Source organism: Macaca mulatta, chromosome 5 (assembly GCF_049350105.2).
Source record: "Macaca mulatta isolate MMU2019108-1 chromosome 5, T2T-MMU8v2.0, whole genome shotgun sequence".
Lineage (NCBI taxonomy): Eukaryota > Metazoa > Chordata > Mammalia > Primates > Cercopithecidae > Macaca > Macaca mulatta.
This window is the reverse complement of record NC_133410.1, coordinates 54,501,445-54,527,129: the sequence shown is the minus strand read 5'-3', so window position 1 is coordinate 54,527,129 and position 25,685 is coordinate 54,501,445. Positions and strand designations below refer to the sequence as shown.

General features: G+C 36.7%; 1 long non-coding RNA gene across 1 annotated transcript in view; it reads left to right on the top strand.

Moving 5' to 3' along the window:
* Nucleotides 1-23,645, top strand: part of LOC106998343 (uncharacterized) — a 361,392-nt gene extending 337,747 nt beyond the window's left edge. Inside the window, exons 3-4 of the long non-coding RNA XR_003729654.2 lie at nucleotides 21,921-21,958; nucleotides 23,511-23,645. This is a non-coding gene — a long non-coding RNA (uncharacterized LOC106998343). The remainder of the gene's footprint in view (nucleotides 1-21,920; nucleotides 21,959-23,510) is intronic.
* Nucleotides 23,646-25,685: the final 2,040 nt, after the last annotated feature.

Below are 25,685 nucleotides of genomic sequence, written 5' to 3'. Positions count from 1 at the left end.
AGTATCAGGTTGATTATTTTTTAAAAATCTACCATTAGTCATCATAGGTTAACAGCCTCTAGCATAACAGATTCTAGTTATTGTTGTTTCTTGAAGAATGATTGATGTCTTGAAGAATGATTGAGGTCGTTAAGAATGTGCATACTGAACATTAAAGTATTGGTTAGGAGGTAGGTGACTAATTTAGCAAATTTTTTGAAAGAGTGTTGGTAGATTCTTTAGTGGGGTGCATTTAAAATCAATCAGTTAGATATTACACTGTAGCTTTTGCAGCATTGGACAGAACCAGTAGATGGTGGTCTTAAGTTGCAAGTTGCTTTTACACTAACACCTGTCAGCATGTGAAATAATTACTGCTTTCAACAAAATGTCGAAATTCACTTTTCTATTTATCAGATGCCATAAATTGGATGAAGGTGGCACATGAGAGCATTCTGAGGTGACATGTTAACTGTTGTTTATTTTTCAAAAGCACTGTTCTGAAAGAACACACACAGAATATTCATCACAGTACTTTACAACCATGCAGTGCTTTTATCAGAAACGGATATAAATGGCTTTGTCTATTGTTAGCTTTTCTTCAAAAATTAAAAAATTAATTTCTGATTTAGAATGCTGTCTGTTGGAAGTCTGAAAAATCAAGAGCAACTCTAAGCTGCAATACCTAAATAAGGTATTCACTTAACATTCCCTATTGTTAAATGCACTTTTGAAATTCAATTGCAAGAGTATTACAATACCTTGTAATTATGCAGACTGACTAGAGTTAAAGACTTTGGAAATTAATTTTGAGTTGAAATATTAAATTAAGTAGAATGTTTTATCATAATGGCATAATTTAAAACTAACTAAAAATAGCATTAATAATAATCATGATCACTCTCCTTTCATTAAAAGAAGAGATTTAGTACTAAATTATTAAATGATCAAATTTACGGTGCCCAAGTTAGTAAAGATTTTGTAGTAGTGTAAATCATGCTACATGATTTCTGTCCAGTGACTATAGCAAATTAGTCACTATAGTAAATTTTAGAGGGTGTTAATAATACAAACACTTCAATGTTGGAAGCTTTGGTAGAACGATACTGCATGCATCCTTGGGCATTCAAATATTCCATTTTTTTCTCCCAACAGTGTATTATATAACTGCCATGGGTAGTATCAAGGATGGACAATTACACCTTGAACAAAAGAAAGGGATAAGCATTTTATTTTTATAAGCCAATGGTTTATGAGAAATGATTTCTGCTTCCCAACATTAACCTTTGTCCTCTTTCTATTCAACAGTCTTCTGATTTTACTCTGAAATTGTACTGTCTGTGTTCTAAGCAGAACATATGTTGCTCACTTTCTTTAATAATCCTCAGATCAACTAAACTTAAGAGAATTCTACAAACCCACAATAGCTAGAAATGATTACTTTTAAACTTACTTAAAATCATCCTAATATACACACTTGATTTTTTAATAAATGAATAAACTGTACCAGTATACAAATTGTGACACAGTAAGCAATCTAAAATAGAAAGCAAATACACGCCAACCTCTTGATAATGAACACGAGCAATGAGGGTGAGGTGGGCGAATAAGGTGAAGGGATGTATGCCTTGTTTATTCTACATGTTTCTTAAAGAAAGTGTTTATAGATGTTTCAAAGTATATGTGTTATAGATTTGTGTTTAATATATTTGAATGTCTCCTACTTCTTTAGTCATGAATGTAATTTTTAATATCTGAATCATATTTTAGAAAGTTATCAGATCTGAGAATCTCCAGTCACATGAGATTACAATTGATTGATACACATGTAATGCTGTGACTCACTCAAATAACTTTTTAAATTTTTATTTCTTTTCGAGTATAGTAATCACTGTCAATGAGGGATTTGTACTATAAAGAGTATGTATTATATATCTGCTAATACATAATGGAAGGTTTTGAAAGTTGTGGGTAAATATTTCACCTCACCAAATTTACCATTATAGAATAACTTCTGAGACTGTTAGAATTATTTTGGACTGGGTTGTTAATTTAGGGTAAAGCAGCCATTTGTTACTTTTCTTTGACATTATAACATTTTGCCCATGAGTTCTTTACCCCCATCTTTTGCATCACCCCCAAAACATTTTGGTACATGGGAATACATGTTGCTACAAAAAAAAATTCTTATGAAAAATATGGATTAAAGATGGTATAGTACAAAACTCAAGCAGTGCACTCTCCTTCACAAGGCTTTGAGGTGTCATTAACAAGAGGCTAGTTATTAATAGTCACACATTCTTGGTCATTTATTTAGCATGTTTATAGCACTTTACAAAGTGCTATGTTAGTGAATTCAATTTAATTGCTATATTTATAGCCTCAAACTCACTGTAGTTTGAGATAATTGTGTATATGTATTTTTGTAACGTATTAATTCCACAACTGGGATATTCAGTGGAGAACCACATATGTCATATTAAGACATTTAATTAGACTCAGGAGTCAAACAGACATCTGAAAATATCTATCGACTCATTAGTATAGTTCCAGTAGCTCCTTTGGCTTTGACATAACTCAGGAAATAGGAAATCATAACATCATAAATAGTGTTAATCTGAACCTATCGATGTAGCCGGAGCAATTTTAAGCCAATCATTTCTCACTAGGCTAATACTTGTCAAGTCTCTTATTCAGGTAAGATTTTTTTTTTTCTTTTTTCTTCTTTTGGCTATTCAGTGGCCAATGAGGTGTAATAAGTTTTAGCAAACTGAGGCTGAGGTCTCTCAGGTTAGCTTTATTATTTGCTGTAAATTACAGCAGCTTTATAACTGCTTAACACAGCTCTTGAATCAAGAAATGTCACACCTGAATTATTCTGTTCAGGCTGAATGACTGGCATGTGTGTCTGTCTGTGTGTGAGTAAGAGAAAGAGGGAAAGAGAGAGAGAGAGAGAGAGCACGCACCCTTAGAATTCAGGATTAAAACTGCTGCTTTCAGAGTCTCAAACTGATTTATGTTTTAACTGTTGGACAGCTGAAGTGGCAACTAAATAGAATCTTAATAGACTAGCATTTTCCAACATTTTTTCTCTTTGCAGATTATAATTTGGTAAATTGTTAATATTTGAATTGCACTCTGTATTCCATCTTTGGTTGACATTGAGTTGAACTTTGGATTCTGGATTTTATTTTGTATGTCAGGCTCAAAACAATGAGGTGTGACTGGAGTGACTTGCTTCTCAAACCTCACATCTGTTATTTTAAACACAAGACAGCCAGGCTCCGCTATGAGAAAGCCCCTCACTTGCTAAGCAGCAGGCTTACGGACAGAGACACTCTCAACAGAGGGAACTGGTGCAGAAGATTCTCCTTCTCCTCTGAGCAGCTTTCGATAGGTCAGCAAATTGGAATTATTGTTTGCTGTTTTCCTTCTTTCCCCACTGACACCTCATTGCAGAATGGGGTGTTTTTTCCCCCAGACTGTATTAGCAGAAACAGAAAAGTAATTAATACATAAAGTACCGAATATGAAATATTACTCTGCACAGAGGCATTTCACACTTCACTGATTTCATGAGTAGGCCAGAGGTGCCAGAATAATAATTAATATGTTGTAAGAAAACAATTATTATGCAAGGGCAGCAGCGTTTGAAGACTTTACAAGGAAGAGGCATTAAAAGATATTCTGCAACTATTTCTTAAATACAGCTTTAAATTGGGATTTAAATGAATATTTGAAGAAATACACAGATTTTCTATGAGAAATTGGTAGGAAGTTTTCATCTGTTACTATGCTTGTGTATGCAAACATAATATATGTCAATATACTGGCATTTTAGAGAAAATATGAATAAATACGTGTGGATAAATTTGTGTGTGGATTTATGCTTGGCTTTATAGACATCATTATTTACATTTCTGAATTTTCAATGAAATAGCAAAATTTAAAACTCAAGTAAACTTATTTATATTATTTAAAAATTACTAACCAATACATGTTTGTTCAAGGAATCATTTAAATTTCAGAAAATCAAGAACAGAAACCTTAAAATAAAATCATTCATAATCCTACCGTGCTGATATAAGATGTTAATATGTTGGTGCATATCCTCTGAAGACTTTTTCTCTATGAAAAACAGGATACTGTAATATTGTCTTTGTATACTTTTTCACTTATTAAGTGATTATTCTTTATGTCATTCAATATTTTTCTACGATATTTTTAATGGCTACATAACATTCCACTGGTATGGTGTATCATAATGTATTTAAACAATCTTCCATCAAGGGACATACAAATGGTTTTTAATTTTTAAAAAATTGCAATGGATGTCACTTAGAGCTTTATCTTCATAATGCCCTTTGGCACATCCCTAGAAATGAAATTCTGATTGCTTTGACAGACATTGCCAAATTGTCCTCCAGAAAGGTGTAGCAGTTTACTCCCAACACAATGTCGATTTCAAATTCCCTCTCAGCTGTGATTATAAAGCTCTTCTTTCTAATCTGCCTTCTACATGACTCTGATATTATGTCATAAGTAATTGATTTTTTCAGGATAAATGGAAGACAATTGAGAGAAAAATCTGAAAACAATTTCAAAAGCAAAATATTCACAGTGATCGTCTTAAGGCCAAAGTAAGCAAATTCATTTAACATCATACATTTAACCCAAATTGAAAACTACTAATAGCTATTATTTACTGAGTGCTTACCATGCATCAGTGATAACTTTGCAATAGTTCTATGTGCTTTACATCAATTATTTCATTTTTTTATTCTCACAAAATTACCCTGTGGAATATGTTTCTGATGTTTCTTGTGAAGAAAAAGCCAGAACTCAGACAATTTATAAATAAATTGCTCAGTCACACAGCCAGTTGGTGGGAAGCTGGGATTTGAATCCAGAACAGTATGATTCAAAAGATTACATTTCAGCTACTAGAAGGATCATAAATTTGTAGTTCTGAAAATGTTGTACCTCAAAATAGTACACAGTGTAGCTCATTTGTATATTTACAACATGAACATTTTACCTCAATTTATTGTCATTTGGTATTACGATTGAAGATATCTGCTTGGATAAACTTTGGATTTTTACCACCTGGACCTGTGATAATAAACAGTAGGTCTCTCATTTCTCAAACACAAGGTGTTAGGAAGGCTGCTGCTAGGTTGGCAGAGGAGGTTCTCAGCCGTTCTCAGTGCATATGGCTCTTTGGGGTAGAAAGCGACCACCAGGCCCTCTCTTTTGCTCTCCTTTTCTCACAAATTGTAGTCCATATGATAGACATTCTGACTTTCTTGTTTACTTCCGTTTTGAAGGTGAATTTGAGGTGATATAAAGAAGCAAAGGGCCGGGAAACTGACAGCAGAGAATGTTGGGTCTCTCTGGGAAGGTTTCCTTGGTCCCAAGACTCTTATGTTCAAAACTGAACCAGGAGCCTCTATAGTGGGATGTTTCTCTGGTGACATAGTTGTGGGAGGGTTAAGATGGGGAAATGGAAGGAAGATATGGCATAGATAATACTCGATCCCAAATGTGATGGAACTTAGAACAGAAAAAGGAAAAGGATGTGCTGTATTCCAGATATGAAGCTCAACAAAGTAACATCATTAGGGCCAGAAATTGTCCTGTTGTGGCATTCCAAAAGCATATGAGCCTCTGTCCTACTCATTATGAATCTTTATCCTTTCCTCTCCCTCTGCTCTCTCTCTCATCAGCAGGCTAAAGAGAGGATACATCTCTCGCTTAAGCTTGGGGCTTTTTGGCACGAAGCTTGATTGTCTCGGTTTCTTCTTGGCAGATTTAAATTGTTAGAGAAATGAAACTCGTTTGAAAACAGTAGGCCCTGGCAGGCACTCTCCCAGGCATTGCCCAGGACTCCAGGAACAGTTGTCAACTTGCTGCATGGCATTTGTCTAGGTTGGGTTTGATCTTAGTCTCAGATCCCATATGGTAAGAAATAATTCTGTTTTAAAGTTTTGTGTATGATTGAGGTCAGAAGAGGGAGAGAACTTGCTGCATATGGAGTTTGCAGATTTTTTATACTGAAATTAAGATTTAATGAAGATGGAGGAATAAGAACAAAAATTATTTGCATGAAAATGAGACAAAACTGAAAAGGGTATTTTTCTTTTCTCCGAATGTAAATCTCTATTTGACTATTAAATTCCTAATTTTAAGATATTTCTATCATTGTGGAAGTACGAGAATACTGATGGCTAATATGTATGTACAATATGGCATGTTAGAAATTAAAAGCACATTCACATATATTACTGAGTTTGAAAAAAAGAGTTTTACTACAAATGGGGAAACAAAATAAAATAGTACCATTTCTAGTAGTATTAGTTCTTATATAATTTATTATCCAAGTTTTTGGTTTATTTTACAAGAGCATGTACAGCATCATATAAAGAATCTGGGCCAGGTGCGGTGGTTTATGCCTATAATCCCAGCACTTTGGGAGGCTGAGACGAAAGGATTGCTTAAGACCAGGAGTTAGGAACCAGCCTGGGCAACATATTGAGACCCCGTCTCTATAAAAAACACAAAAATCAGCTGGGCATGGTGGTGTGTGCCTGTAGTCCCACCTACTAGGGAGTCTGAGGCAGGAGGATCACTTCAGCCCAAGAGATCGAAGCTGAAGTGAACTATGATGGTGCATCTCTACTCCAGTGTGAGCAGAGTGAGACCCTGTCTCAAAATTAAAAATAAAAAAGAATTGGGCCCAGTGTGGTGGCTCATGCCTGTAATCCCAACACTTTGGGAGGCTGAGGCGGGCGGATCACCTGAGGTCAGGTGTTTGAGACCAGCCTGACCAACATGGAGAAACCCTGTCTGTACTAAAAATACAAAATTAGCTGGGCATGGTGGTGCATGCCCATAATCCCAGCTACTCAGATGGCTGAGGCAGGAGAATCACTTGAACCCAGAAGGCAGAAGTTGCGGTCAGCCGAGATCACCCCAATGCACTCCAGCCTGGGCAGCAAGAGTGAAACTCCATCTCAAAAAACAAACAATATAATAAATATAAAACAAAAAATAAATATAAAATAAAAAAGAATCTAGCAGGCAATAATATGCTTAGAGGTTCTGATGAAACATGTAATAGATTATTTTCAAGTTTTTCTTTAGACTTCCAATAGGACATAGTAATAGTAAATAATTGAAATAAAAATGCTTCCCCAAAATTTGAGATGTTGGTAGATAAGCATACATTTTTTAATCAATTTCTAGTTAAATCTATACTGTAATTTGATTGTGCAGTTACAAATTTCATCTTCTTTTCTCCATCTCCATACCACTATTTGGAAAGAGAGATGACTACTTAGCAGCTGGAACTGTGAAAACAGAATAAATTTCAGAGCATCTAAATGTGTGTGCTGCTCCAATAAATATTTTAGACATCAGAAACAGTTGGTGGTGTCAACCCTTAAGTCTCAGGTCTATTTCCTCCGTTTATTTTGCCCCTACCACTCACTATTGTGTCTCTTTGACACACAGCCTCTTCTTATTGCAGAATCTCAGAGGAGCAAACACGAGGCCCTTTTCACAGAATCAGTTTAATATAGACTAGTATGAATGATGATACACAAAGAACTATTAATGAAAACTTCCTATATCTGGTGGTTCATGGGTTAAACTCAGTTGTCACCGGACATCTCCAAACTGATTTTTGACCTGGATTTGTTCCTTACATATATGACCATTTCCTTCCATTAACTCAGGTTAAGCAGAAGCTAAAACAGAATAGACTAAACCAGGGGTAGAGGACCAATCTGATTAAATCTAACAATTTGTACATCTGTGCCTGACATTCATCACTTCTTATGATTGTGTATAAAGTACCTGCTGTTGAATGAGGGATTAAGCCCATTCCAATTATTGATGCTTTTTAACTTTACAGATGTCAAAGGCATTCCTTCAAACCTGTTCATTTCCAGAGGAAGGCTTTTCCAGATGGGAATTAGAAAGCAAGATTTGACAAAATCTGCTTCTCTGTTACTCAATACAAAGGGATATTACAGTAACGCTCCCATTTCTGTTAATCCATTCATTTCAGGTTTGATTTACCTTTTTTGCTTTGATCTAAAAATCTCTGCGGCTTTATAGGATTATATGTTGCTATATTCAGGTTTTGAATGAATCACACTGTATGTATTTTAATATGATTTCTCTGATTCCAAAGCCAGGATTAACCTGTTGTTTTTGATTAAAAAGATGCTATGTTTAGATTTCAGAGGAGTGTTAAATTTCTCTGCTTATCTACTCTTTTTCTTCTTTTTAAATAGACACAAGAAATTATATTTGTTGTCTATATTGATGAAATAAAGAAAGTATAGTTTTTAAAAGAATTTAAATATTAACACTCAATATAAACTGTTGTATAAATAAGAGTGAAAGTGTTTTTTAACACTGTGTTTTGCATTCCCTCTGTTGACTTCTTGCTAAATTGTGATTACTGAAGTAGACCTCATTTGAACCACAGGAAAGAGAAACTTTGGTGACTGGTCATGTCACAGAAATTAGATATTTTAAAAAATGGTTACCTTAGTGTTTAAAAACAAAGGGAAAGACTCTGCTCTTCCCTCATTTGGTGCTGCCAACTTTTCTTGGCTCTACTAAAGTCGTATGTGAAGCAAAAAGTTACAGTAAAGAATCCCAATATTATTTTAAGGAATAACAATATAGTAATGGCAAAATCTTAGAGATGCTTAAAATGGACAGACACTGCTTTAAAAACTTTACCTATATCAATTCAATTAATTTCCCCAAAAGCATTTGGAAGTTGATACCATTATTTTAATCATACAGATAAGGAAAATGAAGACAAAATGGAAGAAAATTATTCAAGCTTGTATGGTAGAAGCATAGTTCAAACTTGGCAAATTTGGTTCAAGTCCATGTTCTTAACCACTGTGCTAGTTATGTTTACATGGTCAACCCAGAAAATATATAAAATGAATTAAACTCAATCTAATGAGAATATGGTAATGAACAAGTGAGAAATCGAATGACCAACTAGTCCATTTTTCTCTCCTCCACAAACTTCCTTTTTAAAAGTATGGTATGGTTTAAATGTGTCTCCCAAAATTCATGCGTTGAAAACTAAATTCCCAGTGCAGCAGTGTTAAGAGGTGGGACCTTTCAGAGGGGATTAGATCATGACATCTCTGCCCTCCTGAATGGATTAATGCCATTATCTGAGGAATGGATTAGTTATCTCAGGAGTGGTTTCCTGATAAAATGATGAGTTGGACCCTTTGTCCTCATTGCTCTCAAACCCTCTCTTACCTTCTCACCTTCATGGGATGATGCAGCAAGAAGGCCCTTGCCAGATGCCATCACCTTGATATTGAACTTCCTGGCCTCCATAACTGTGAGAAATAAAATTGTTTTATTTATAAATCACTCAGTCTGTGGTATTCTGTTGTAATAGGACAAAGTGGACTAAGACAAAGTAGAAATTCCAGATATGGGTTCCATAATACATCAATGCTGAGCCCATTTATACATTTTAAGCACAACTCATCTGCCACGTTGCTAAGGTTTTAGCCTATGACTCATAAGCCCTTTGGACTCATTACCACATGGTCTCCCTTTGAATTTACCCTACAATCAAGGAACAGAAATACAGGGTAAAGAAGAATCTAACTGTGAAAACTAGATTCAAACAATTAACCAATGTTTGTGGAGGGCACATACTGATTTTCCTACATCAGTGATTGGGAAAGAAATAGAAGTTTATATACACATTACTAAATGAGGATAGAGACAATGCATATCCAAATAAAATTTTGACAATCATAAAAGGCAATGTTTATGAATATGTTTAAATGCAAATTAGAAACTAATCACTGTTTATTAAAATCAATTTCATTTAATCTTTGACATTTCTAATATTTGCTAGGAAAGATTCCTGTCTTTTGTTTCTATCTGGTGGTTTTGTTCAAATCACTCTCTAAGGTTCTTTTATCCAGTTTATTATAAATAAATTAAACATTACTTTTTATCTTTGATGAAAGAGGATTTTAAATTTAAATATCTGTAAGCATTTCTGTACATCTGAAAATAGACATGAAGGTAAAACTGAAAAATGATGATCTATAGTTTTCTAATAATACAATTTGTATACTCTTATTTATATTTTCAACTAGATTCTGAACTCTTCAAGGAAAAACCTTCTTATTGCCTATTTTTATATAATTTACGCCTATAGTTTATCCCCATTCCCTCACCCCATACTATAGTGATTTCAGCGATATGGATATAGTAGGTGTTTAATAAATATTTGCTGTGTGAATAAATTGCTTTCCATTACTGAAGCGACTTTGAGAATTATTTTTGAAACAATAAAGGGGCTCAGAAAGAATATAGTAGACAAGGTTTGAAACAGGGTTTGCATGTAAATTAGGCATCTTTCTTCAGGTCTCTGATTTTGACATAATCCAAATAGTGCTTCGCTGTAAAGCAAAGAGGCATGTTAGCGCATCTTATTCTGTCTTAGGGGGTCAAAGGTGCAATGCAACAGAAGAAGTGACGTTGGAACTTGCTTTTTGGCTGCATGCTTTGCCTTTCAAGCACTGACTGAGCTGCAGCATAAGGTGTGAAATTAGGACAAATGTTCCAAGTCCTAGAAAATGAGTGTTTTATTTAACTCCATCTTGCTCAGGAAATTGGTTTCAGGATTACAGGCTTTCAGAAAAGATTGGTGACTAAGGGATATTTAGGTTGATAAATAGAAACAAAAAAAACTGCATGATCTTTGACAACAAAAGCTAAAATAAATGCTGACACACAAAAGCAGCTTTGATAATGCTACTTGAAACAGTAGTCCAGAGTTTACTTTTAGACACATAAGGAAGGACTTGTAGATAAACTTAAACCCTCAGGAGTTGGTTTATCCCCCCAAACCATAACATCCCCTGTGCTAAACACTGAGAAATTGTATTACTTTAAAAAAGCAGGAGAGAAAATGTTCAAAATGCTAGACATTAAATGGGTAGTATAGGTAATATAAACACTCTTCAATTGCAAAAAACTCTTTGTTGTTCAATTTAAAAAGACAGATTAGAAAAACTAGTCAAGGATAAAGTATCATGCTTCTCATAGTATTTTCTATCTCCATCATTGATAAAGTAGTGTAGAACAGATTGAGTTATTATAACCGTGAACTTCTTATTGATTTAATATGAAATATATAATTTGTTCTTCTGCTCTGAGAGTTCTTTTCCTCTGAGAAATAACATGTCTTTAAAGTATTAGATTAGGTGAAACCTCTCTAGTCGTTTGTATTCATTCTTGAGCTAAACTAATATTAATACATGGATTCTTGCCACTTTTAAAAGATATCCCTTTTCTTTTATTTTGCTATTTGAAATGTCTTACTTTCACCAAACCAAATTCTTCCTTCTGAAATTACTTCATTCTGTGTGGAAGTAGACGTAGCAAATATATATTGAATCCTTTATTATATGACAGAAAATCTTTTGCCTTACATTGACCTAGTTAATCTTCATCATAATACTTTGAGGAATGTTACTAATGATCCCCTTTTTACACATAAGGAAATTAAGGCACAAAGAAGGTAAGCAACTTGTCCAGAGTTACACAGCTTAAAACTATGAAGTCAAGCTTCAACTTCTGGAAGTCATCCTTTTAATCAATAAGCCATTCTTGACAGAGGACAATATTCTGTTCATCTTTGTATTCCCACACCTTACCCAGTGCCTAGAACTTATTAGGCACTTACGGAACATTTATAAAACAGAGCACTTATTAAGCTTTAGAACGTACCTCCTTTTATTTCTGTTCTCACCTCTGCAGCCAGATTCACACCTTGGCCTTCCTTATCTGGGTAAGAGCTCCTCATTATTTCACCATTCAATCTTCAACTGATACTCAGTTTCAAGTACAGTTTTGACCTTCTCTTTAATTCCCTTGCTCAAAAATTGACCATGGACCCCCCATTACCTCTGAACTCTTGTGTCTGGCATTGAAGGCTCTCTTTTCTTTGTCCTAGCCTATCTTAGTTCTTGTCGGCCAGAGGCCAGTATGCCAAATTCTACTACTCAGTGTTGTCATAGAATGCCCTATGATTTAACATTTATCCTCACCCATAGACCATTGAATGTTTTTCCTTTGCTGTTGTGTGCTCCTGAATTCTCATTCCCATCTAATCCCCATTTATGATTAAGGCTATTGATTCTTTAAGGCTTAAATTAATGGCAGTGGCAAGCCATCCAGAGCAGCTGCTGTCATCAGGGAGGCACAGGCAGGGGCAACAGGAGCAGCTGTGGGAACATCATCAATGGCAGCAGTGGGTCCCCTGTGCCCTGTGTCCCCAAGCAGTGGACTGCACTGCCACCACCCTCCTGAGGCCAGGCAGGACCTGCTCCCAGGTCCAGAGCCTCTGCTGCTCTGCACCCTGGCCATGCAATTGCCGCTGTTGCCTGCCACCGCTGCAGGGAGGGTGTGGGGAGGAACAGAGCTGGGCCTGGAGTGGTGCTGCACTCCACAGAGCTGGTGGGAATGAGGGACAAGCGAGAGCCTCCCTGGAGCCCACTGCCCTGGGGGCTACTATGATGGAGCCAGGCTGAGCCTCTCACTGGTTGGGAGCAGTGTGGTCAGGCACAGAGGAGTGGGCAGAGAGGGCCACGGCTAGGACCTGGAGCCCCGGCCCCAGGTTGTGAGGAGGTGGAGCTGGGGCTGCTGCACACTCCATGGAGTGGGTGAGAGCTCTGCCCTCCCAAATGCAGGACCTGGGCATCTCTGCACTTTGCATGCTCAGGAGCCCAGGAAGGTCCCCCATCCCCTCCGGCTTGGCAGAGTCTGCTCCCACTGACTTGCCTTTCCCTATTCCTGGTGCCTGCTCCAATCTCAGAGCAGGGTTGGGGCCAAGCCCAGGTTCTGTCACAGCCCATCCAGGTGTGCACTCACTCGGAGTACTGCTGACATGCCAGCCCCCTGATGCCTCTGCCCCCTCCAGACTTTGGGTGGCAATAAGCATGTGGTGTGGGGGGGGAGTTGAAAGGGGTCTGAGGGCAGCTCGGCGCTGGCCTGCAGGTGCCCCTTGGTGCAGGCAGCCTGGGTGCCATGGACAGCAGCAGGAGGCAGACAGGCTCATGTGTGGAAGGGGGTGGGTCCATGTTGAGGCCCTACCTTCAGGCTAGGAAGGGCCTGAAGGCTGGGGGGCAGGCTTCCAGTCCTGCAGACCACAGTGGGAATTTGTGGTGCCTTTTCTGGGCCCACCAATGGCTGCCCATGGACCAGTCAGCATGTACTTCCTCCCCACTGAGGCCCATAAAAGCCCAGGGCTCAGCCAAAGCAGAGCAAATGATGGGAAGACCAGCTGCAGAGAGGAGCTACATTTTCTGCTGGGAGCTGAACACTTGTTGGGACTACCTGCCTGAAGAGAGGTGCTGTCCTCTCTGCTAGGAGCTGAACACTCATCCGGACACCCTGGCTGCAGAAAGGAGCTGCCCCCTGCAGGTCTCCCCTGAGCTGTTCTATATCTCAGTAACGCTCCTCTTTGTCTTGCTCACCCTTCACTTGTCTGCATATCTCATTCTTCCTGGTCACAGGACAAGAACTCAGGACCCATTGAATGGCAAGGCTAAAAGAGCAGTAGTACGAACATGCCTGAAGCATGTCCCTTGCTTGCCAGGATGCGGGAGAAGAGAAGGAGAGAAGAGTTGTGGCCCTTTGGGGATCCCAGACCTAGGAGTTCCCCAAGCCGGGACTGTGACTCCCTCTTTGGGGTCCTGTGGTTCCTGGCATCTCCAAGATTCCAGGTGGCACCGCATCCCCTAGTGCCAGCTGTGGAAGCTGCTTGTGGTGCAGCTGGTCTGGCTGTGGCCTTGCAGAGAACCAGAACCAGTGCCAGCACCTGGAGTTCCCACCCTACTACAGCAGTTGGTGTGTCTGACTGTGCACAGTGGCCAGACCCCACACTCGCTCACACACCCCTCACTGTTCCATGCCTGACTGGCCCTTGGCAAGCATGAGACCCAGACCAGTGGCATAAACCGAGCGCAGTCTACTTTCCAAGTGGGTGAAATGAGCTCAGTGGCTCATTTTTATTAGAGCCCAGTGGCTTTAGTAACACGTTGTCCACTGATTTTACCTGACCATATTTTATTTCTCTTTGGATTCAAGTAATAGTTCATCATGTTTTGCTTTATAGTAAATGCCTTTGTCTTTTTCTACTTACTAGGTTATAAACATCTTGAGAGCAAGGACTAAATCTTACTTATCTTTATTAAGAACTAACAATGGAACACACAGAAAATCCATGGATATACTGTCAGACTGTCACCAAATATACATTCAACATTTTTCTTACTTGTGAGACTGATTTTGAGAAAATTTGCTATCACAGAACCACTAAATTTTAGAGCAGGAAAGGACTCCTGTAATGATTTTACTTACCTGCCATATTTTACCAATAAGAAAACTGAGGCATAGAGAAGTTGAGACTTTCTACACACCAGTGCCTAGTCTTCACGATGCTTATGCCCAACCCTGAGTCCTTTCCTCTACATAACGTCACCTCATTACATTTCTGAAAGACGGAGAAGTTTCATAACAACAAGATGAAAGACTTTGGAAGTTTCCAGAGGCTATCAGGCTATCTTCTCATAGAATACCCGTCACTTGTCGAGCAGAAAGAGGCTAAAAAGGCTTTATAAGAATATCAAGGCCCCAATGTTGTACTTATGTTTTGACTTTATATCTCCGACTAATTACAGAATTTGATTATTAAAAAAAGTTCTTTATACCAAATCTTGGTTTATACTTTAAATGTTTTTGATATTTATTATATATCAGTTGACATTTCCTCTTCTCCACTCGAAACAAACAAAAACCCCAAAATAAAAACTGTCAGATAGAGTATATATAAGCATTGTTTCCTCATTTTATGGATAAAGAATCTCAAAGGAAGCAACTTCGTCAATATTAGGATGGTGACCTTAACCTGGAGAGTAGCCAGGAGGAATCTGTTCTCATATTGTAGATACCAGGACATTCTGCTTCCTCAAGAGATGGTAACTCTAACATCTTGATGTTACAATATCTACAATATCTAAGGAATGATTTTGTTAGCAATGGACACTGCAAGTGACAGGGGCTAGAATGTCTGAACCAGCCACCACTGCCAGTGAGCTGTGGCCTGGTTCAGCTTGGTTTCCCCATTCACTTTCAGGTGATGGAAATGTCATGCTTTAACATGCCCATTTATAATACTAGTGGCAATCTGTTGTACCTTCTCAAGGGGACATTGATGCTCATAGGGGCAAGTATTCACAGGCACTGAAAAAGTAGAACTATCTTGAGAATTTGTAATTTGTAAAAATGACATGGAATAACATTGAGAACTGCTTCATTCACAGGATGTAGGCAATGATTTTCCTAAGGTGTTAGGCAAAATGCATACCATTTGTATGTGGGAGGAAAGAATGGCAACAGAGGGAACATTACAATGAAATTTGGTTTTATACCTTCCAATATACTTTAACATATTTCATCTCAAAGCACATTTTGTTGCCTATTTCAAGTTAAAGTCCCAACTTCTGACATTGATCTTTGATGTGTCCCCACAATATGGCCCCCCTACCCTGCACTTCTATTGCTTCTTCCCTTCATATCTTATCTGCTTTAGTCAACACAGACTACTCATTATGCTTACAACATGCCGATTCAGCAAGATTCAAACAAACAAACATTTGATAAATGTCCACCATATGTTTGGAATTTTGCTAAGAACTATAGAGGGCAGGAAGAGAAGGCATTTCTTCTGTCCTTAAGTAATGGAAATCTAATGGGAAAGACAAGCAAGTAGATAAATTAATCTGATTTGAAGTAGAGTGAGCAGTAGGGAGGGCAAAAATGTTGAAAAGTAAATTGGGTTATATGAGGGCATCAAAAGATGTTATTTAAGTGTGTGTGTATTTTTAATGCATTGGGAGCCTCTAAAAGGTTTTGAATAGGGAAAGAATGAGCAGAACATAAGGTGGGCATTATGAAGGATAAGCTAGAGAGACAGATATTAAAATGAGAGAAGCCATACTTTAAGAAGGTTGTAATAGCAGTTCATGTTGGGTATGATAAGGGCCTGAAAGGTAATCACTGATAGCAGAAGTGAGATGAAAGGGATGCACTCCATGACTTTGCAATAAGAATGTCCTTATATTACAGTGGTTAAGCATGTGAATTCCAGAGTCACACACGGGTTTGCATCATGTCCCTGCCATTTATTAGCTATGTCACCTTAAATGAATTAGCAAACTGATCTATGCATCAGAATCCATATATCTAAAGTGGAGATTATCTTGGCACTCAAGTTAAAAGTGTGTTCTTAGTTCACATGAAATAATGTTTTAAAATGCCTGCCACAGAGTAAGTACTCAATAAACATTTCATATTATTGTGGAGAAGTTTTAAGAAAGATGGTTGAAGAATTTGATCAGAATATCCTCCCCTCCAAGTTTATTTTTCTTTCCACTTGCTTCTCTGCCTTGTGGAAATCTGCCCATCTCTATTGCATTCCACTATGAAGAGTTCGTTGAATAGTCCTGTGCAAAATGATCTTTCCTGCCTCTGTATTTTTAAAATATTGATCATCTATACTAACCAAGAGACACTTAGCATTTACCTCATGCTGTTAAATATATTTCTTTGATACAATTTTCTGATCGATAATATGTCAAATCCTGTTTATCAGCATTAAATAAATTATAATGCGTATTAACCAGAGGAAGTGATTTTACTTCGGGCTCGTTTCTTGGTGACAGAATCCACTTCTAGCTCCTCAGTTCAAGGTCTTTAAGAAGAAAATACAGTAAGTTAAAAATACTTCTGTACATGGTGGTGATAAAAGCTGGACACCCGTGGAAAAGCAGAAGGGCTCCAGCAAGGGGACCAGCAAGTACAAGGGCTCCAGCTATTCGAGGGACCAAGTGTGGAGGAGCCAACTCCATTTTATAATAGCTCACAAAAAATACTTGAATTTAATTTGTCTTTGCATGGCAAAGTTACCCTTTACAACAATAGCTAATTTTATTTTACAATTTACTGTATTCTAAAAGAGGTTTAACATTATTTTGTCTGGAATGGAAGGCAGTCAGTCTTACTTTAAGGAATCTTCTATTTCTTTGAAAAAAATAGATGCTAAAATGCTTCCATAGCAGAACTAGAGAAAAAGAAAAGACTGGTCAAACTAATTTCCTCTTATTCTATTGAGTTGGTTTATTTGGTCCTGCATTAGTAGAAATACATAAATAATTTTTTGAAATGACATGGAATATTTTGAGAGTATAAATGTGTATATGGGATACAAAGGCATCAGAGGAATTTTGTTTTGAAATATGCGCTTTTAATGTAGATTGATACCATAGAGTAGAAATTGAAATTATATTACAGATTTCTGCTTTTAATAACTTTGTGAATTTTTCACAAAAGATCTAGATCTTTTTTCTTTTTGGAAGATCTAAATCATATCTTCTCTTTTCTTCTGTCAATCTTCCCAAATGTATTGGTATTCTATTCTGTGAAAGGTATTATTAATTCTTCTACACAATAAGTATTCAAGGAAAATGTCACTGACTTATTCTTGTTAATTTTAGGTTGCCAGTGTAAAAATCTATAAAATAATCAAAATGATGGTAGGACAAAATGTTAAGGGATGTGCAGTTGCTGACTAATATTAACCCGACAAATTTTAAATATGTTTTCTACAAAGACACCCAAATCCTTCATAACAAAGTCTCATTTTTTGTGTGTCATTGCATTGTCTGGGACTGTATAAACATATGTGTCTGTAATGTATATATCTTTATTCTATATATGTATATTTGCATTATATACATATATACATTTGTGTATACATACTCACATTTATTTCATATCTACAGCATCAACTACTTCATAATAAAAGTGATATGTGTAACTTCCAAGTAAAATGCTTTAAAGAAGAAATTGCTTGCTTACCATTAATCTCTTTTTCCCTTCTTACAAAATGGAACATGGACTAGTATGTGTAATCCAACCTCAACCAATACAGAGAAGAACACTGGAGAAAATGGAAGAGTAACAAGATATCTATAGGGAAGGAGCTTCCCTACTGGCCTGGAAATGCTCATCCCTGGATCATTAGATAAGAAATAAATAAAATTTGATTGTGTTTGAGCCTTTGAATTTTAGGGTTTTGTTGTTGTTGTTGTCACAGCTGCTTAAAATATATGTGCAAAGTAATATATTTGCCATCTTGACTTTTTAATTTGGGCATCCTTCCCTTTTCATTCCTGTTCTCTCAAGGCTTTTTAAAAATATAAACCTTCCAACATAAATATTTTCAAAAAGCATGAAAAAAGCAATCCTAGTTCGGAAGGAAACAACATAAGAGATAAATGTACAGGTCAATTTTTACTGCTAACATGGACCATCTGAAAAACATGGCAAAGTCACTCTTCTTTATTTTCAGATGCAAATTTGATAATTTCTTCTTGGCCTTTATTTATTATTTTATTTTACATTATTTTGAGTAGGGGTCTTGCTGTGTCACTCAGGCTGGAGTGCAGTGGCATAATCATGATCACTGCAGCCTCAAACTCCAAGGAAGCCTGGGACGACAGGTACGCATCACTACACCCGCTCTTCTTGACCTTTATTACTCACAATGATGATGAAGGTAACATAGTGGGAGAGTTGGTGAACTGGACTCAATTTAAGGGAAGATGGGAAAGGAACACAGTGCCATTTGAAAGTAGCTAGCTGTTCAGACAGGAAGGCTCCTTGGAGCAGATAGGCTTTGGTCTGAGATAAAACATTTGGGCAACCTTCTAGAATTAAGTCAATAATGCGTCCCTTTTTGTTTTGGGAGAAGAATGTAATTGGTATTCTTTTGACTTGGGTAATGGACGTTACCACTCTGTCAGACTCCTTGGTAGGTTTAAAAGTTGCTGAGAATAAGTTTGCAGATTGGCATAGGAACCAAAAGAAGGACGAGTTTGAAAACACAGACCTTTTTACTTAAGGATCAAAATGATTAGAATGTCTCTAATGAGCCTAGATGGCCTCACTGAGAGAGAAATCTCCACACATTTTCTGACCTCTTTTGTCTTTATATCACATTTTTGTTTTAAATATATGACTGTTTTACTAATTTTTAAAAACTCATGTTGATTCATTTTGTTATTTTTCCTCTGCTCTGTGGCATACTTTTCTTAGTGGCAGCTCAACAGCTCTTCAACTATCATTTGTTTTTCTGTTTTTGCACCTCTTTCGTCTTTTAATTGTTAACATATTTGGACTGAGATGTTTACATATTTCAATAAAATTAGAATTGAGAAGATCCTTTATTTAGCCAAATTTTCTCTGATCTTATCATGAACCTCAGCATCTGTAGATAGTAGTTTTCCCAGTCAAAAACATTATGGTCTACAGAGGAGATTCAACTGAGTGTCAGCAATTTAAACTGTATTCATCACAAAATACAAATTTGAAGAAAATTGCAAGCAATTTTATTAAAAAATGTAAAACAGCACAACATTGCAAAATATATTCTTCAGAAAATTGCCAATGACACAGTGTTAGAAACAGGTACAGGCTAAGAAAATGATTAAGAATGTGTATGTGAACCAAAAAGAATTATCCCATTTTTTTTTTAAAGATTCCAATAATTCATATAAGGACATTTTTTATTTTCCTTTAATAACAGAAATGTTTGTTTTATACTTTGGCAGGAATATTTTTATATTTTCAGCAATGAATAAAGTTCATTGGACAACCAATGAAATAACGATATTAAATTGTAAGTCCAATATGTATATTTTAAAGAAATTATATAACTTCAACTACTTTTACTGCTCCATTTCATACTCAAAAATATCCTCATTTGGGATTTTTATATGGTCATACTACCTAGAAATCATGTGTATGAGAGTATTAAACCCAATGAAACACTTGAATCTAGGTAGTGACGGTGGGGGTGCTGGTTTCAGGCAGACTGTAAGAGTGATTTGAGAACCCCTCTTGAGCCCCTTGCCCTAATATCGTGGGTATGCTTTACCTGTTTGGGTGCAAATTAAAAGAACTCTGTCAGTGAAAAGGAGTAATATTGAGAGGCCAGGGTTCCTGTGGCAAGGAGCAGACATAGGTGAATATAATCCTAGGAATAAAGAGACTACATTTCTTTCTCTACCCACCACATCTCACGTGCTGCACTAAGAAGCTCTCCCAGATTGGCAGTGGTACCTCATGTCTCTGTCACAGGAGCAGTCACCTGTCTTCATGGGCTGAATTCTTTCTCAGGATGTTCTTTGGTTGTTCATGTAGAGAATGCTGCTGGGACTGACCCATGTCTTTTCTGGATCACCACTAACACATGACCAGGTTAGGCCATAGAGAGACTTTATCTTCAAATAGAGGCTCTTCTCTCACCGTGTATGCAAATAAAGTGGTGATTAATAACTAAGGTAAAATACTTTACATAGATCTTAAATATTTATCCAAAAATCTTGAGAAACGAGGCTGTTAATACTATGCTGCCTTTTACAAAGTTATATTCCACGTATTTCACAAAGTAAAACATGACTGCCATGGCAGTACGATCATCAGTACGTTTCTGAGATCTAGAAGTTTTATGTGCCTAAAATTTCACAAATCATTTGAAAGATTGTTCAATTTCTCTAGAAAAGCTGGTATGGCTCAATGAACAGGGCTTTCTTCCTAAGCTGTGCATCTGGGTAGCATGCTGGCACATGTTTGTTTTACCTGCGGGATGTCCTAGTTCACAAAAGCTTTTTTCACTTCCTGCTCTCATTTGATAGGAAGCAGTGAGATGGGGAAGCTTTTCATATGAACACAGAAACAAGAAGATGTGATCTTATCATTTGATTATCTATTATAAGGACACTTAAAAGAATAGAATGTTTGGTGAGAAAAAAGCTTTCTCCTCTTTAATAAGAGGATCTCTAACAGGCCTCTTCCTCATTTTCTAGGTATATTAAAAGAGTCTCAAATGGTATAACATAATGATCCTCAGAAATCTAGTTTTCATCATTTTTTTCTACTAGTAATTTGTACATTTCTCTTCTTTACGTCTCCTTTGAAATTAATTAGCATATACTACTTACATATCTACTTCTTCAGTTAACTTATTTGTAAAAGCAGATGTTTTCCTGGGGAATATGCTTTCACGCTTGCTTTATGCAGGTCTGGCAAGCCCTGTTCCAGCTAACTATCTGACATTTCACTCTTCTTAATAGAGAAGTTATGATGGAAGAATATTCACGGCCTAAGTTCAGGCAATTAAGGGAACATTGATTTCCATATAGAATCAATGAAAAGCTGGAAGTTTACACCAAGTGTCACAATTTTGTCTGAGCAAGTTACAGATGACTTAACTTTGGGCCTTTCTATCTTCATTTCCTTATTTATCTTTAAACAAGAAAGAGAACTGTATTGTATTTACTTGTAAGGGCTGTGATAACAAAGTACCACAGACTGTGTGGCTTAAAGGACAGAATTATGTAGTCTCACAGTTTGGGATGCTAGAAGCCTGAGATCAAGGTGTTGGCCGAGTTGATTTTCTAAGGCCTCTCTCCCTGGTTTGCAGATGGCCATTTTCTCCCTGTATCTTCACACAGTCTTCCCTCTCTAGGTGTTATAAGTGTCCTAATCTCTTCTTATTATAAGGACACCAATCAAATCAGATTTGGGCCTATCCTAATGGCTTCATTTTAACTTAATCATTTCTTTAAAGGTGCTATGTCCAAATAGTGACATTCTGAGATAGTAGGAATTAGAAGTTCACACATGAATTTTGGGAGGGACGAAATTCAGCCCGTAACAGAAATCATGGTTATAACTTTTATTTTTCAATAATAGTACTTTGAAAAATGACACTGTCTCTGTTTCTTACATTTTAAAAGGAAGACAACATGTTTAAGACTACAGGACATCTGCATAGGTAAGTATAAATCTTGTTGGCATTTTAATTTTCTCACTGGAAACCTTGTTTTCATGTGCAAGTGCTGAAGGTTCTGGGAGATTTTTTTCATTATTGCTCTCCTTATGAAAGCAGCTGTTCAATGAACACAGCATATTTTGTTACCTCATCAAGAAGCAGAGGAAGATTATGTTGTGATCAAGTTTTGTATGGCTATAGTCAATGCTTTTCTGATTGTTTGAGCCTAGTGATTGATTTAATAGGTATACTCCAGGGCAGTTACTCATCCCTGATATATGTCCAACTCAAAACTCCAAGTTATTTATGTAAACGATGCTTTATATGCCTTCCATGCAGATAAATCCCAGTTGACAGAACTGTTTAAGAGATGAGTGTGCTTCCAATTGGGATTACGGTCACAGTATTTATCTATATCAACTTTCATGTTACTTCACGAGCAAATTGGGAGCTTTGGAGGATAAGAGGATAAGATATGATTGGGAGAATCTATTTTCTGCTCCGAAGGTAGTATCTCAACATTTCAGTACACTGTACATCTAGGAAGACATCAGAAAACAAACAAAGAAAACAGTCTTGAGAACAGATGATTTGTCTTTGAAAAATAAAAACATCTCTAAATCATGGGGAAAATCTAAAACCAGAGCCATTCAGAAATACTCAGAATTGGAAAATGTTCTTATGTGTAACAAGTTCTGCATTTTTAGCTTTGGCTGAGGATTTCTTCTTTTATATGGTAGAATATGAGCCTTATATGTTCTTTACATACACATGGTTATTAGAAGATCAAAAAGCTACATATGATTTCTGGTTTAAAAATGATGGAGTAGGAACTATTATCTTTCCTTTTCTTTTATAAGAAATCACTCAAAAGCTAAAAAATAATGAGACAAAGGTAAAACAAATGGCAGAGACACATAAAACCTGATAGAGCTGGGAGACACAAAAAACCTCAAAACAATAACAACAATGTAAGAAGGTAGTATATTGCTTGTTTCCTGTGGCTAATTCAACTAAAATATCATTTGATAAGAATAATTTTGCACAAACAATTTAATTTTATTTATATTGTAAGAGACTAGAACAATCCAGAAAGAAAATTCTATTTTCTTAATATATTTCTAGAACATTCCTTTCAACAGCATTTTACTTCTTTGACCATGTAAAGGACATATAGATCCTATATTGAAAATAAATGGACCAAGTTTCCATATATCCAAATACATTTCCACTATGTTCTAGTTTTATAACTTTGCCCCTATGTAATTCCATGGATATGAAATTATATATGGGAAACACCAAAATAATTATTTTATGAAGGAAAACTGGTGTTCTCTCATGCCCTATCTCCTTTACAAAAATTAAAAGAAGAAGAAGGGGGAAAAAAATCCTCATTAATGTATGCTTGCAAAACAATGGCAGTCATTTTCCTGGCTGAAAACTAAATTATTGTGCTTTATAGTGTGCATGTCTATGATAAGTAGATTACTATAGATCATTCCGAGAGGAGGTAGAGGGAAGATTGCACTAACATTAGCTTCTCTGGTATTTGCAGGCTGTAAATTTCGTTAAATGATGGATGCAAAGATGGAAGACAGATGGATAGAGGAAAAGACAGAATCAGATACTGGATGAGTTAGTACTGCTGCCTGTGCTTCAGGGCTGTCTTATTACCACAAGGCCGGCAAGCATCAATGTCCCCACATCCCCCGTGCCTCCCCCTGAAATGTACCGATTTATATGAAAATTAAGATTACAAATTAAAGCCTGGCTATCCTGGAGTTTTCCAGTTCATCAGCCATCCAATAAAAATGATGTCAAGCCTGTATGCATAATTCCCAGAAGATTACTTTTGTCCTTACAGCTAAGCCCTGTCCCTGATATGAAAGATCTCTATCCACTTTTATTGAAATAAAGAACCAACATCATAATCCCAATATTGAGGTATAATCTTCATTATCTCCTGACCCTCTTGAGGTTTCCCCAATCTATATTACTTCAGATTTGGTTTATGTATAATCCTTATGTATTTACTTTTATTGAGATAGGATTAAAAACTAAAAAAAAAAAAAAAAAAAGCTTAAAAAAATCCTTATGATCTCATGATTGAGTTTCATTTCACCAACAATCAACTAATGTGTTAGACTGAGTTTTTTTTTTTAATGTGCTTCTTATAGTTATATAGTCCAAGCTTGAAAAGGCATTAATTGGTCCCATGTGTTTCCTGTTTCATTACATGAATTATTTCCATTTCAACTTGGTTTGTGAAATGATGGCATCATCTTCTTTCCCTGTTTATTAGAAGAGGTATGGGAGGGGGATGTATGAAAAGATAAGCATACACATAAGGTCATCCTAAGTAACTTTAATCTCTTTTCTTAGGAAGTTTTGATTCATACCTATAGTTAATTACTGGTAAACCACAATCTACCAACCTTTTCTTTCCCCCAAGAGCCTTAATAGCCTCTGGCTATGCCTCGGGCTGTTAGCTACCAAACTAGTCATTAATGCTGGTCAAGATGATTTCTTGGAGATTATTGCTCATTTATTTTTTTAACAGATGAAACAGAATTTGCTTTGCACATGGACTAAAATAATACTTTAGCCATTTTTCTCCTTTCAAAAACATAAACACCGATGAAAATCACATTGTACTGTGGTATTTTCAAAGCATTTCATATGTAATTTTAGCTGTATTTCCAAACTGAAAACTGGATTTGCAATGCTCAGGATTTCGCTGGTGATCATCACGTTTGCTTATGGTTTGCTGTTATATTTGGTAAAACACATCTTGATTAAGAGATTTGATGTGTTCTCTATTTACCTGTGCCTCTTATTTTTACCTTTTGTCCAAGGACACGTTAGGAAGATATTTGCTTTTTAGAATTGAAAACAGGGTATGGAAATAGACATAATTCACTATGGGCATAAAACAGCACTGGAATGTTTTCTTCTATACACAATATTTATTGTTTGAAAAGAATTCTTATTCTGTCGGGTGTTGTTGTTGTTGTTGTCTTTGTTTTGTTTTGAGAGGGAGTCTCTGGCTGTGTCGCCCAGGCTGGAGTGCAGAGGCCAGATCTCCGCTCACTGCAAGCTCCGCCTCCTGAGTTCACGCCCTTCTCCTGCCTCAGCCTCCCGAGTAGCTGGGACCACAGGCGCCCGCCACCACGCCCGGCTAATTGTTTGTATTTTTAGTAGAGACGGCGTTTCACCGTGTTAGCCAGGATGGTCTTGATCTCCTGACCTCATGATCCGCCCGGCTCGGCCTCCCAAAGTGCTGGAATCACAGGCGTGAGCCTCCGCGCCCAGCCTATTCTATCGTTATTGATATAAAATGAGATTCATTATAATTTTTATTGGCTCAATTATTCCTCATCTGTGAACCATTCATTTTCATTCATTCGTGCTTTTACTTGAGCACCTGCTATTGCCTGGGCACATTCAGAGACAAGTTAGACAATGGAGAAAAAACTGGAAAGACAAAAACAGTCAATGATCACTTAGTCATCTTTCTGCCAAAAATAATATTCAAACATAAAAACACGTATTGGAATGATTAGACTTATTAAAATGTTTACTCAACAACTAAAAAGGAAGTAGCTGAAACAATATTTTGGTATCCTTAATATTTTCTGGTTATCAGTTTATTTCTGTGAATTTCCTTATTTTACCCTTGCAACAACTCTACAGGTCCTTAAAGCAAACTTATTCCTATTCCTATTTTGTG